The following is a 13,423-nucleotide window of genomic DNA, read 5'->3' on the forward strand; positions in this document are numbered from 1 at the left end:
ACTCTAGTTACTGGGAATATGTGATACAAGAGAAAAAAGCTATTACTGTTGGTAAAGAATAAGGAATGATATTGTAATTTTAATTGATGTTTGGTATGTCAAGCATAACTTTAATTTCTCTCCAAAGAGGTACAACAAAAATTGAGTCAAATCATTATCAGAATTAAATGAAAACCAGACTTATTGGATGATTTAATATTTAAAGCTTGCAATAATATACTACTATTGGAAAGAGATTGGTTGGAAAAATCTGTAGGACATTATTATCATTACTTTAAAGGTAGTGTGTAATTCAGTCCTAAATATTTATATACTCGAAGGTCAAATTGAAGAATTTTTCTCAATTTTCAAGCAGCTCTTTTTTTTTTTCCTTTGGAGGGGTGTGGTGCATGGTCCAGGAATCGAACCCAAGTCTCCCACATGAACAGTGAGCATTCTACCACTAAACCACCTGTGCACCCTGTATTTGCTCATTTCAAGTATGGGAAAATCTTTAATTCTATAATTTCCAACATAGGGTTTCATATTGCTTGACGGAGACTATTCTATTGACCTATAATCTAGTGAAACATAACATAAAATTATTTGTCACCTTCCTTGGTAGATAAGCAGATTTTTTTCTAGCTTCAATTTCCATTGGATATGCAAGCATATGATGGTCTCAGCTTCAGGCGAGCATGTCAATTCAAATTACTCATATTCCATGAATCCTGAGATTTATTTCTGTTTTCATGTGTACATTAAAAATCCAAAATTCTTAGTTACATAATGTGACAACCTCCTCACCCTTCCCCCTCACACTCCATCTCTACCCATCCATTTAATTCCCTTTGGGATTGAACTTTTAAAATTGATCTTCATTTCGGGAATTTTTGAGTTTGCATTTTTTCCCTATAAATTCATTAATTAATTTAAATGGACATTTAATAACTTTTAGAAAGGCAGTTTATTTTTGTGATTTTTATTGTTACATTTTATTATTTTCCTCCTGTAAATGGCTCAAACAGAGCAGAAATTTAATTCTTGCTCACATAAAAAGTCCATGGAGATTCCAAAATAGTGGTAAAAGAAAAGGTTCCATATAGTCCTTAAAGATCCAGGCTTTCCTAGACTAGTGCATATGAAGCACTGTGAAGCACCTAGCCTATATGTGAAGCACATAGAGAATATTCTTATAACCCAGGTTTTAAAATACACAACCCTTCCACTCCCATTCTGTGAGACATAACTCATTTACAAAGCCACTTGTAATTGAAAAATAAAATGATTGGAAAATGTGGCCTTGTATACCTCCAAGGAGAAAAGCCAACATGTTTGGGAAACAGAAATTTCTGCCAGATAATGAGAGCAAACATCCTATAAGAGTTTAGTTTTCATGGGGGGGTGATGGTAAATAATGGATTAGTCAGGGTTCATAGCAAGTAATTTTGAAGAGAAAGGGAAAATGTTAATATGACTGGAAATAAATTATATAAAGACAAATAGTGTTAGAAGCTTCAAATCTCATACCCATTCTTTCATTTAATTGAATTCATAAACTTCTTTTTTTCCTTTAAACCTTTGAGAAGAATGCAAGTGTTTTAATTAAGTCATTAGTAGCTTGCTTCACTTGCTTGTTTCTCAGGGTGTAAATAAAGGGATTCAACATTGGTGAAATAGAAGTAATGAGGAGTGAAATCCCTTTATTAATAGCCACCTCGTCCTTGGCTGAAGGTTTGACATAAATGAAGATGCAGCTACCATAAGTAATAGAAACAACAATCATGTGGGAAGAACAAGTGGAAAAGGCCTTTTTCCTCTCTTGAGCAGAGGGAAGTCTTAGAATTGTCCTGATAATATAAATGTAGGAAATAACTACACACATGAGAGTGATGATGAATGTCAACACAGCACATGCTATAACCATCTGTTGTATGAGCCATGTGTCTGAGCAAGAGATCTTCAGGATAGGAGATGCATCACAGCAAAAATGATCAATGACATTAGAGTCACAGAATTCCAGGCCCAGACCCAGACCGATCAATGGAAGAATGATCATCAATGCTGTTATCCAACAGAAAAGGATAAAGTTCTTGCATACTCTGCTGTTCATGATGGTCATGTAATGCAGAGGTTTGCAGATGGCCATGTAACGATCATAGGACATGGTGACCAGAAGAAAAAATTCTGTTACTGCAAAGAGGTCTGTAAACAATAGCTGACTGGCATGAGCATCATAGGAAATGGACCTGTCTCCAGATAATATGCTATACAAGAATCTAGAAACACAAGCAGTTGTGAATGAAATTTCTAAGAAGGAGAAATTTTGCAGGAAAAGATACATAGGTGTCTTAAGGTGGTAATCAAAAAAGTGAGGGTGATGGTGGTTAGGTTTCCAGCTATACTCAAAATATAGGAAAGAAATAGGAAAATAAAAAGGAGAATTTTCAGTCGAGGGTCATCTGTCAGTCCCATCAAGATGAAGGTTGTTAGTGCTGTTTGGTTTCTCATCCATCGTTACTGACTCCTGCCCAGTCTGCTTGAAACAGTAGGAAAGACTTCATATGAGGAACTCTGGAGCCATAGACAGCTTCTAAACTTAAGAGAGGCCAACTTGATAAGGATTCTTGTACAATTGGTTAGTGAAGAAGCAAATACATAACACATACCAATGATTGATCACCTTCTTCTCGTGTCACATAAACTGACCATTCAAATTTCAATCACACATTTCATACTTCTGCTTTTAATGAATCTACAATCTACCTGTAACTGGTGTCCCTTCAACAAATTATCGTATAAACACTGTTGAAACAAAATGTACTATTTTAAGAAGTTGCTTTTGGATCAACCATTCTGCATTCTCCTGACTTCCTATCTTCAAGTATGCCTTCAACAGGTCTCAAAAATAAGCTAACAATGAGCTCTGTTAAGAAAATCCTACTATTCAAATTATGTTGTGCTTATTATTCCCAACTGTACCCTATGGTTATTCTTATTATAGCTCTTGGGCCCAGATTGTTCAATTGAATCAAACCAAATTTTCTTTGGACATTATTGTGTTCCTAGAACCAAGCATATCTCTATAGACTTAAGTATTCCTTAAAAGTTTGTGGAAATAATTGAAGAATGATATCATATTTGTCTCACAGACCAATAACAAGTTATCATCTTAAAATGCTTTAAAAATGACCCTTAAGAAGAATTTGTTTTCTTTCTATATTGGACAATGATAAAATGTGCTGACATTTTTGAGAATGCTTTTAATGTTATACAGATATGAATCTGACTCTCTGCATTGCTTTGCTAGAAAACTATAATACTCCTTGCATTATATACTTGCTATTATACTTCCTGTACTATTTACACAGTCTCTGGAATCAGACAGCCTTGTTTTGTAGTCTAACTTGCCCTCTTTTTCCTTAGTTTCCACAATCACATCTTGTTTATGAAATTATTGTGAAAACTCTGACAATCCATGCAGAATGCCTGGGTGAGAGTGAGTTAAATCTTCTACCCCTATTTCTTTATCTCTTTAATTTTCTTCTTCTTCATCATCAACTAATTTTTCTCCAAAATTTGTTGTAATACTTATTAGTGTTCATGAGCACTAAACAATGGCTATGTTCTGTCTGGGTTTTCTTTTCTGCATTCTCTATAAATTTGACTGCCTCTGTTAATCTGTTCAATACCTCAATGAGTTATTAGAGTCAGAATTCAGGGGCTCTGCAATTTTGGTCATGAGGCTCTGGCTACACCACACTTATTTCTCAACTATCATTAATTATATAGGTATGTAGTTCCATTAGTAATTAAAGAGCCTGGGTTTTCCAATTTCCCTCCAATTCTAATATAGAAAGGATCTCTCACTGAGAACTTAATTTGTTTCTTATAGAATGTTTTTCACTTATTTGCTATAACCTACACCCCACAAAAATGCTGGAAGTGTGCTTTTCTAGGGCCTAGTGAATTGAGGTACTCTGTTTCTATCAAACAGTGATAAGTGCAAAATTGGCCTACCATAGATAGGAAAGGACCTGTGGTTTATCGACACCTCCACAAGAAAGGGGTACTAATCCTAGCACGGAGTAGAAACTGTTAGCTGGTGAACAAGTACACTCTTAGAAAGAATCTCATAGAAGTCGACAGTCCTAAACCAAAATGAGCAACTGTTTAAGCTGTTATGACAGGTTAACGATTATGCTATGACAGCATAACTCAGATTATTGTCCCAAATTCCAAAACTTTCCTCCTCTCCAGATGGCCAACACTCATCCTCTATGATACCTGGAAACTAAATGAATATTCTGATAAGGTAATTGAGTTCAAACAGAATTCCAATTGTTGTATTTCAAGTAATATTTACATTTATAATTAGCTCAGGTACTGTAAATTATGACATTTTAGTTTATTTGGCTCTCTAATGAAAAATATTAACTACTATACCTTGGTATGAATAGATACTGATTGATGAGAGTGACCTTGTTGGACTGATTGCTTCTGATTGTCCTTCAGATTATTCTGTTTCTATGAGTACTTATTAATTCACTCAAGACATGTCTCTTTGAGGACCAATGATATGACAGTTTCTGTTACAGATACTGAGGCTGAAAAGAGTGAACAGAGTGATTCATGCAGTGTTAATTAATTCATGTAGAATTAATTAATTCTGAATTAATTTTTAAACTTTTTTTATTAATTAAAAAAATTAACAAGCAAAACATTTAGAAATCATTCCATTCTACATATATAATCAGTAAGTCTTAATATCATCACATAGTTGCATATTCATCATTTCTTAGTACATTTGCATCGATTTAGAAAAAGAAATAAAAAGACAACAGTAAAGAAATAAAATGATAATAGAGAAAAAAAACTATACGTACCATACCCCTTACCCCTCGCTTTCTTTTACCACTATTTCAAACTGAATTTATTTTAACATTTGTTCCCCCTATTATTTATTTTTATTCCATATGTTCTACTCTTCTGTTGATATAGCAGCTAAAAGGAGCATCAGAGATAAGGTTTTCACATTCACAGAGTCTCATTGTGAAAGTTATATCATTGTTCAATCATCGTCAAGAAACATGGCTACTGGAACACAGCACTACATTTTCAGGCTATTCCCTCCAGCCTCTCCACTACATCTTAAACAGCAAGGTGATATCTACTTAATGCATAAGAATAACCTCCAGGATAACCTCTTGACTCTGTTTGGAATCTCTCAGCCATTGACACTTTGTCTCATTTTACTCTTCCCCCTTTTGGTCGAGAAGGTTCTCTCAATCCCTTGATGTTAATTCTCAGCTCATTCTAGGGTTTTTCTCAGTCCTTTGATGCTGAGTCTCAGCTCATTCCAGGATCTTTGCCCCACATTGCCAGGAAGGTCCACACCCCCGGGAGCCATGTCCCATGCAGAGAGGGGAAGAGTGTTGAGACTGCTCATAATATTGGCTGGAGAGAGAGGCCACATCTCAGCAATAAAAGAGACTCTCTTAGGGGTGACTCTTAGGCCTAAATTTTAAGTAGGCTTGACCTATACTTTGTGGGGTTAATTTTCATGTGAACAAACCCCAAGGCTGAGCTCTCAGCCTATAGCTTTGATTGTATACACTGCTTGTGAGAATATCAAGAATTCAACTTGGGGAAGTTGAATTTCTCCCACTCTCACCATTTCCCAAAGGGGGCTTGTAAATACTTTTCCAGTCACTGATCAAATCATTCTGGGATTCATAGGGGGGTCACTCTGGACAAACCAACAAAATCTCATGTGCTAACTGAGATTCCAAGTACTTATGACATTCAATCAAACTATCTACATGAGTTATATTAGGAAATGCTCTAGTCAAAATCTTAATTTTGTAACAAATAAGCATTTTTTGCTTTGGTCTCACACATAAGGTGACATTTTAAAGTATTAATTATCATCTATTTACAGCACTCTGCAATAATGACATTCCTTTGTTCTTCCTCACGCCAAAATATTTTTTAAATTTGTACATTGTACAATTCACTGTTATTATACACTCTAGGCATTCCTAGGTTATACCATCTCAATCTTTAACATCTATCTTTCTTTCTGATTTCATTTATGTCCCCAGCCCTCCTCCCTCTATCATTTTCACATGCAGCTTCATTCAGTGTTTTAACATAATTACATTACAGTTAGGTAGTATTGTGCTGTCCGTTTCTGAGTTTTTGTATCCAGTCCTGTTGCACAGTCTGTATCACTTCAGTTCCAATTACCCACTATCTTACCCTACTTCTATCTCCTGATGGTCTCTATTACCAAGGACATATTCCAAGATTATTCACAAATATCGGTTTATATCAGTGAGACCATACAGTATTTGTCCTTTAGTTTTTGGCTGGTCTCACTCAGCATAATGTTCTCTAGGTCCATCCATGTTTTTACATACTTCATAAATTTATGCTGTCTTAGAGCTGCATAATATTCCATCGTATGTATATACCACAGTTTGTTTAGCCATTTGTCTGTTGATGGGCATTTTGGCTGTTTCCATCTCCTTGCAATTGTAAATAAGGCTGCTGTAAACATTGGTGTGCAAATGTCCATTTGTGTCTTTGCCCTTAAGTCCTCTGAGTAGATACCTAGCAATGGTATTGCTGGAACATATGGAAATTCTATATACAGCTTTTTGAGGAGCGACCAAACTGCCTTCCACAGTGGTTGCACTATTTGACATTCCCACCAACAGTGGATAAGTGTGCCTCTTTCTCCTCATCCTTTCCAGCACTTGTCATTTTCTGTGTTGTTGATAATGGCCATTCTGGTGGGTGTGAGATGATATCTCATTGTGGATTTGATTTGCATTTCTCTAATGGCCAGGGACATTGAGCAGCTCTTCATGTGTCTTTGGACATTTGTATTTCCTCTTCTGAGAAGTGTCTGTTGAACTCTTTTTCCCATTTTGTAATTGGATTGGCTGTCTTTTTGTTGTTGAGTTGAACAATCTCTTTATAAATTCTGGATACTAGACCTTTATCTGATATGTCATTTCCAAATATTGTCTCCCATTGTGTAGGCTGTCTTTTTACTTTCTTGATGAAGTTCTTTGATGCACAAAAGTGTTTAATTTTGATGAGCTCCCATTTATTTATTTCTTTCTTCAGTACTCTTGTTTTAGGTGTAAGGTCCATAAAACCGCCTCCAATTATAAGATTCATAAGATATCTCCCTACATTTTCCTCTAACTGTTTTAGAGTCTTAGACCTAATGTTTAGATCTTTGATCCATTTTGAGTTAACTTTTGTATAGGGTGTGAAATAAGGGTCCTTTTTCATTCTTTTGCATATAGATATCCAGTTCTCTAGGCACCATTTATTGAAGAGACTGTTCTGTCCCAAATGATTTGGCTTGACTGCCTTATCAAAGTTCAAATGTCCATAGATGAGACAGTCTATATCTGAGCACTCTATTCAATTCCATTGGTCAATATATCTATCTTTATGCCAGTACCATGCTGTTTTGACCACTGTGGCTTCATAATATGCCTTAAAGTCAGGCAGTGTGAGACCTCCAGTTTCGGTTTTTTTCCTCAAGATACTTTTAGCAATTCGGGGCACCCTGCCCTTCCAGATAAATTTGCTTATTGGTTTTTCTATTTCTGAAAAGTAAGTTGTTGGAATTTTGATGATATTGCATTGAATCTGTAAATCAATTTAGGTAGAATTGACATCTTAACTCTATTTAATCTTCCAATCCATGAACATGGTATGCCCTTCCACCTATTTAAGTCTTCTGTGATTTCTTTTAACAATTTCTTGTAGTTTTCTTTGTATAGGTCTTTTGTCTCTTTAGTTAAATCTATTCCTAAGTATTTTATTCTTTTAGTTGCAATTGTAAATGGAATTTATTTCTTGATTTCCCCCTCAGCTTGTTCAATGCTAGTATATAGAAACACTATAGATTTTTGAATGTTGATCTTGTAACCTGCCACTTTGCTGTACTCGTTTACTAGCTCTAATAGTTTTGCTATTAGATTTTTGCTAATAATAGAATTTGCAATTGGATTTTTCAGGGTTTCAATGTATAGTATCATATCATCCTCAAACAGTGATAGTTTTACTTCTTCCTTTCCAAATTTGATGCCTTGTATTTCTTTTTCTTGCCTAATTTCTCTGGCTAGAACTTCCAACACGATGTCGAATTACAGTGGTGATAGTGGACATCCTTGTCTTGTTCCTGATCTTAGGGGGAAAGATTTGTTGATATGGTGTATTACACTACTTGATTTTCTTATGTTGAATCATCCTTGCATACCTGGGATGAATCCTAATTGGTCATGATGTATAATTCTTTTAATGTGTTGCTGGATTTGATTTGCTAGAATTTTGTTGAGGATTTTTGCATCTATATTCATTAGAGAGATTGGTCTGTAGTTTTTTCTTTTGTAATATCTTTACCTGGTTTTTGGTATGAGGGTGATGTTGGCTTCATAGAATGAATTAGGTAGCTTTCCATCCACTTCAATTTTTTTGAAGAGTTTGAGCAGGATTGGTACTAAATCTTTCTGGAATGTTTGGTAGAATTCACATGTGAAGCCACCGGGTCCTGGACTTTTCTTTTTGGGAAGTTTTTGAATGACTGATTCAATTTCTTTACTTGTGATTGGTTTGTTGAGGTCATCTATTTCTTCTTGATTCAAAGTTGGTTGTTCATGCCTTTCTAGGAACTTGTCTATTTCATCTACATTGTTGTATTTATTAGCATAAAGTGGTTCATAGCATCCTGTTATTACCTTCTTTATTTCTGTGAGGTCAGTGATTATGTCTCCTCTTCCATTTCTGATCTTATTTATTTGCATCCTCTCTCTTCTTCTTTTTGTCAATCTTGCTAAGGGCCCATCAATCTTGTTGATTTTCTCATAGAACCAACTTCTGATCTTATTGATTTTCTCTATTGTTTTCATGTTCTCAATTTCATTTAGTTCTGCTCTAATCTTTGTTATTTCTTTCCTTTTGCTTGCTTTGGGGTTAGTTTGCTGGTCTTTCTCCAGTTCTTCCAATTGAACAGTTAATTCCTGCATTTTTGCCTTTTCTTCTTTTCTGATATAGACATTTAGGGCAATAAATTTCCCTCTTAGCGCTGCCTTTGCTGTGTCCCATGGGTTTTGATATGTTGTGTTTTCATTTTCATTTGCCTCGAGATATTTACTAATTTCTCTTGTAATTTCTTCCTTGACCCACTGGTTGTTTAAGAGTGTGTTGTTGAGCCTCCACATATTTGTGAATTTTCTGGCACCCTGCCTATTATTGATTTCCAACTTCATTCCTTTATGATCTGAGAAAGTGTTGTGTATGATTTCAATCTTTTTAAATTTGTTGAGACTTGCTTTGTTACCCAGCATATGGTCTATCTTTGAGAATGATCCATGAGCACTTGAGAAAAAGGTGTATCCTGCTGTTGTGGGGTGTAATATCCCATAAATGTCTGTTAAGTCTAGCTCATTTATTGTAATATTCAAGTTCTCTATTTCTTTATTGATCCTCTGTCTAGATGTTCTGTCCATTGATGAGAGTGGGGAATTAAAGTCTCCAACTATTATGGTAGATGTGTCTATTTTCCTTTTCAGCATTTGCAGTGTTTGCCTCACGTATTTTGGGGCATTCTGGTTCGGTGCATAAATATTTATGATTGTTATGTCTTCTTGTTGAATTGTTCCTTTTATTAGTAGATAGTATCCTTCTTTGTCTCTTTTAACTGTTTTACATTTGAAATCTAATTTGTTGAATATTAGTATAGCTACTCCTGCTCTTTTCTGGTTGTTATTTGCATGAAATATCTTTTCCCAACCTTTCACTTTCAACCTATGTTTATCTTTGGGTCTAAGATGTGTTTCCTGTAGACAACATATAGAAGGATCCTGTTTTTTAATCCATTCTTCCAGCCTATGTCTTTTGATTGGGGAGTTCACTCCATTAACATTTAGTGTTATTACTGTTTGGGTAGTACTTTCCTCTACCATTTTGCCTTTTGTATTTTATATATCATATCTAATTTTCCTTCTTTCTACACTCTTCTCCACACCTCTCTCTTCTGTCTTTTCATATCTGACTCCAGTGCTCCCTTTAGTATTTCTTGCAGAGCCGGTCTCTTGGCCACAAATTCTCTCAGTGATTTTTGTCTGAAAATGTTTTAATTTCTCCCTCATTTTTGAAGGACAATTTTGCTGGATATAGAAGTCTTGGTTGGCAGTTTTTCTCTTTTAGTAATTTAAATATATCATCCCACTGTCTTCTCACCTCCATGGTTTCTGATGAGAAATCTACACATAGTCTTATTGAGTTTCCCTTGTATGTGATGGATTGCTTTTCTCTTACTGGTTTCAAGATCCTCTCTTTCTATTTTACCTCTGACATTCTGACTAGTAAGTGTCTTGGAGAACATCTATTTGGATCTATTCTCTTTGGGGTGCATTGCACTTCTTGAATCTGTAATTTTAGATCTTTCATAAGAGTTGGGAAATTTTCAGTGGTAATTTCTTCCATTAGTTTTTCTCCTCCTTTTCCCTTCTCTTCTCCTTCTGGGACACCCAGAACACGTATATTTGTGCGCTTCATATTATCATTCAATTCCATGAGCCCCTGCTTATGTTTTTCCATTCTTTTCCTTATAGTTTCTGTTTATTTTTGAATTTCAGGTGTTCCATCCTCCAATTCACTAATTCTAACCTCTGTCTCTTGAAATCTACCATTGTAGGTTTCCACTGTTTTTTTCATCTCTTATACTGTACCTTTCATTCCCATAAGTTCTGTGATTTGTTTTTTCAGACTTTCCATTTCTTCTTTTTTTCATTCCTTGCCTTCTTCATGTCCTCCCTCAATTCATTGATTTGGTTTTTGAAATGGTTTTCCATTTCTGTTTGTATATTCAGAATTAGTTGTCTCAGCTCCTATATCTCATTTGAACTATTGGTTTGTTCCTTTGATTGGGCCATATCTTTAATTTTTCTGGTGTGATTTGTTAGTTTTTGCTGGCATCTGGACATCTAATTACCTTAATTAGTTTTTTCTGGAGATTGCTTTCACTTATCTTACCTAGGGTTTTCTTGCTAAATGAGTTTGTTGTCTATCTGTTCATTGACCTTCAGTTCAGCTTTTTCTGGGCCTCTAGCTTAAGTTTTGTTTGACAGAAGATAATTTTTCAGTTCTTGTTTTCTTGTTTCTTGTCCTGCTTGTAATGTGCCTTTTCCCTTCCCACCCTTAGGAGGGTGTACATACGTATTACAGACTCCAGCCAGGTTTTCCCAGAATAAACTGGCCTCCTTTCAGGGGGAAGGAGTCACCTGCGTCAGTTTTCCCTGAGGGTGAGACCCAGCAAGTTGAAAGACTTTCCTGTGAAGTCTCTGGGCTCTGGCTTTCTTATCCTTCCCAGTATGTGGCACTTGCCTGCTTGCAGGTCCCATCAGCAAAAGATGTTGCCCTTAATTTTGGAAGACTCTCCCTGCTGGGGGTGTGGTGGAGACAGAGGAGAGGTTGCAGGCTGGTTTTAATGGTTTCAAATTGCCAAGCCCTGGGGTCTGAATTCCTTGAGAGAGAGATTCCACCTGAGTTACGTTTCACCTCTCCCCTGGGGAAGGGTCAGGAGGAAGACAGCCCTGCAAGCAGCCTGTTTCTGCGTAAGCCTCGGTCAGTTGCAGCCTGTGTAATCCCACCGTTGAATCCAGAGGTAGCAAAGCCTCCATAGAAATAGCCATAAAAGCCTCCTTTTCATCCCCTTTCTTCTTTTTCGGTTAGCCCAATAGGTGACCTCTGTCTTGACCATTTTTGCCTGAGCTGGGGGCGTATTTTTATTAGTCAGAATTTGTCTATTAATACCACAATTGGTGTTTGGTTGGACTCAGGCCATGCTACTGTTAGAGTGTCTTTCCTTTCCCTCTGGGAAGCCACCTGTGGGGGAGGGGCACCAGGCGCCAGCCACCGCTGCTTGGGGAGCTGCCGTGGCTTGGAGAACTCATTGTTCTGGAGACTCACAGCCAGTCCAGCTGGTCCAGACTGGGGTACACTGGGTGTCTGGTCACTATCATGGCTCCAGGAGCTCTTCTGTATTGTTTCTGGTTATTTAGTAGTTGTTCTGGAGGATGAGCTAAAATGCTCATGTTGCTAAGCCGCCATCTTGGCCCCTCCTCAGCCGACACCTTATTTTTCACTCAGAAATATTCAAAGTCACATTTTCCTCACCCTGTGACTACAGTTGATTGCATCTGTGGCTGTATTCTGCCATGAGAGAAGTCAATTAGCTGGATTGGATCCAATCAGTTGAAGACCTTTAAGGGAGAAGAGAGAACTTTCACTTCTTCTTCAGCCAGCCATCTTCTCCAGTGGAGTCTCTGAACTAATTTTTTTCATCTCTGATTTTTAGGCAGACAAGTCTATTTTTCTCAGACTGAGGAAATAGAATGCTGAATGAAGAAGATGAAATTACCAAGCAAGAGTATACTTAACTCTTATGGCAGGCAATCATGGCTTTGGTTAACTGTGTTACTCTGATATTCCCAAAGATGAAACTGAAAGTATAAGTGGAGTCAAATATATGCACAAATGCTCCTCTCATGAATCTGTACACATTAACTGCTTTTTTTTGGAGTAGACTGTGCTCTGACAATTTTCAACAGCTCTCATCATACACAGATTCACATTACAGATCCTATTACACTTTAATCTATGAAATCTTTTCTTGTATATATCAGCGAAGAAACAAAATGACATTTATTTTAAATGTCTGAGAAAGTTAAGAGGAATTTTACAGTTCTAGAAGAAATCAATTCCGACTTCTCTACACAAAGATAAATTGTTACACTGTGAAATTAGATTATTGTTATATTAGCTCAAGTCTCTTATGAATGTGCAGGAGCCATCTGCATAAATAAAGAGTCCTTAGTGGCAAAAATTCAAACATCACAAATGAACCTAACATGCATATAATTTTGGCAAAATTCCTAATAAAGGTACCAGTGGAGATACTGTCCTAGGAGACATTAAGATGCAATAATTGTATTAGAAATATTCAAAAGGCATAACAATAATTGCCTGATGAAAATACATAATTCTCACTACTCTTCAGCCTGTAGATAACAAAAAGTTAAAAGAAAGCAAAAATGTTTATCACCTGTATTTTCATTGGGAAAAAATATATACATATACTTAATTTATAAATTTGATATGAATTTCAAAGTCAATAAATAATAAATATTTTTCTACTTATTTTTATGATAATGCAAATCCAACATGGTTTGCTGTATCAAAGCATGCAAACTGAGAAGGAAATAAAGTCTGCTAGAAAGATGGAAATCACAATCTCCATATAACCATATTCTGTTGGTTAAAGGCAAGTCTCTAGTCAAGCTCTCAACCAAGAGGAGAGTATTTACATAGGAGCATGAATGCCAGGATATAAAATCTTTGGGAGTCATCTTGG

The 13,423-nt window shown here is 36.1% G+C and overlaps 1 pseudogene; it reads right to left on the reverse strand.

Annotated features, from left to right (window-relative positions):
* Positions 1–1,552: 1,552 nt before the first annotated feature.
* On the reverse strand, positions 1,553–2,490 carry LOC143690624 (olfactory receptor 6C2-like; annotated as a pseudogene).
* Between the last annotated feature and the right edge of the window lie 10,933 nt (positions 2,491–13,423).

This window comes from Tamandua tetradactyla, chromosome 7 (assembly GCF_023851605.1).
Source record: "Tamandua tetradactyla isolate mTamTet1 chromosome 7, mTamTet1.pri, whole genome shotgun sequence".
NCBI lineage: Eukaryota > Metazoa > Chordata > Mammalia > Pilosa > Myrmecophagidae > Tamandua > Tamandua tetradactyla.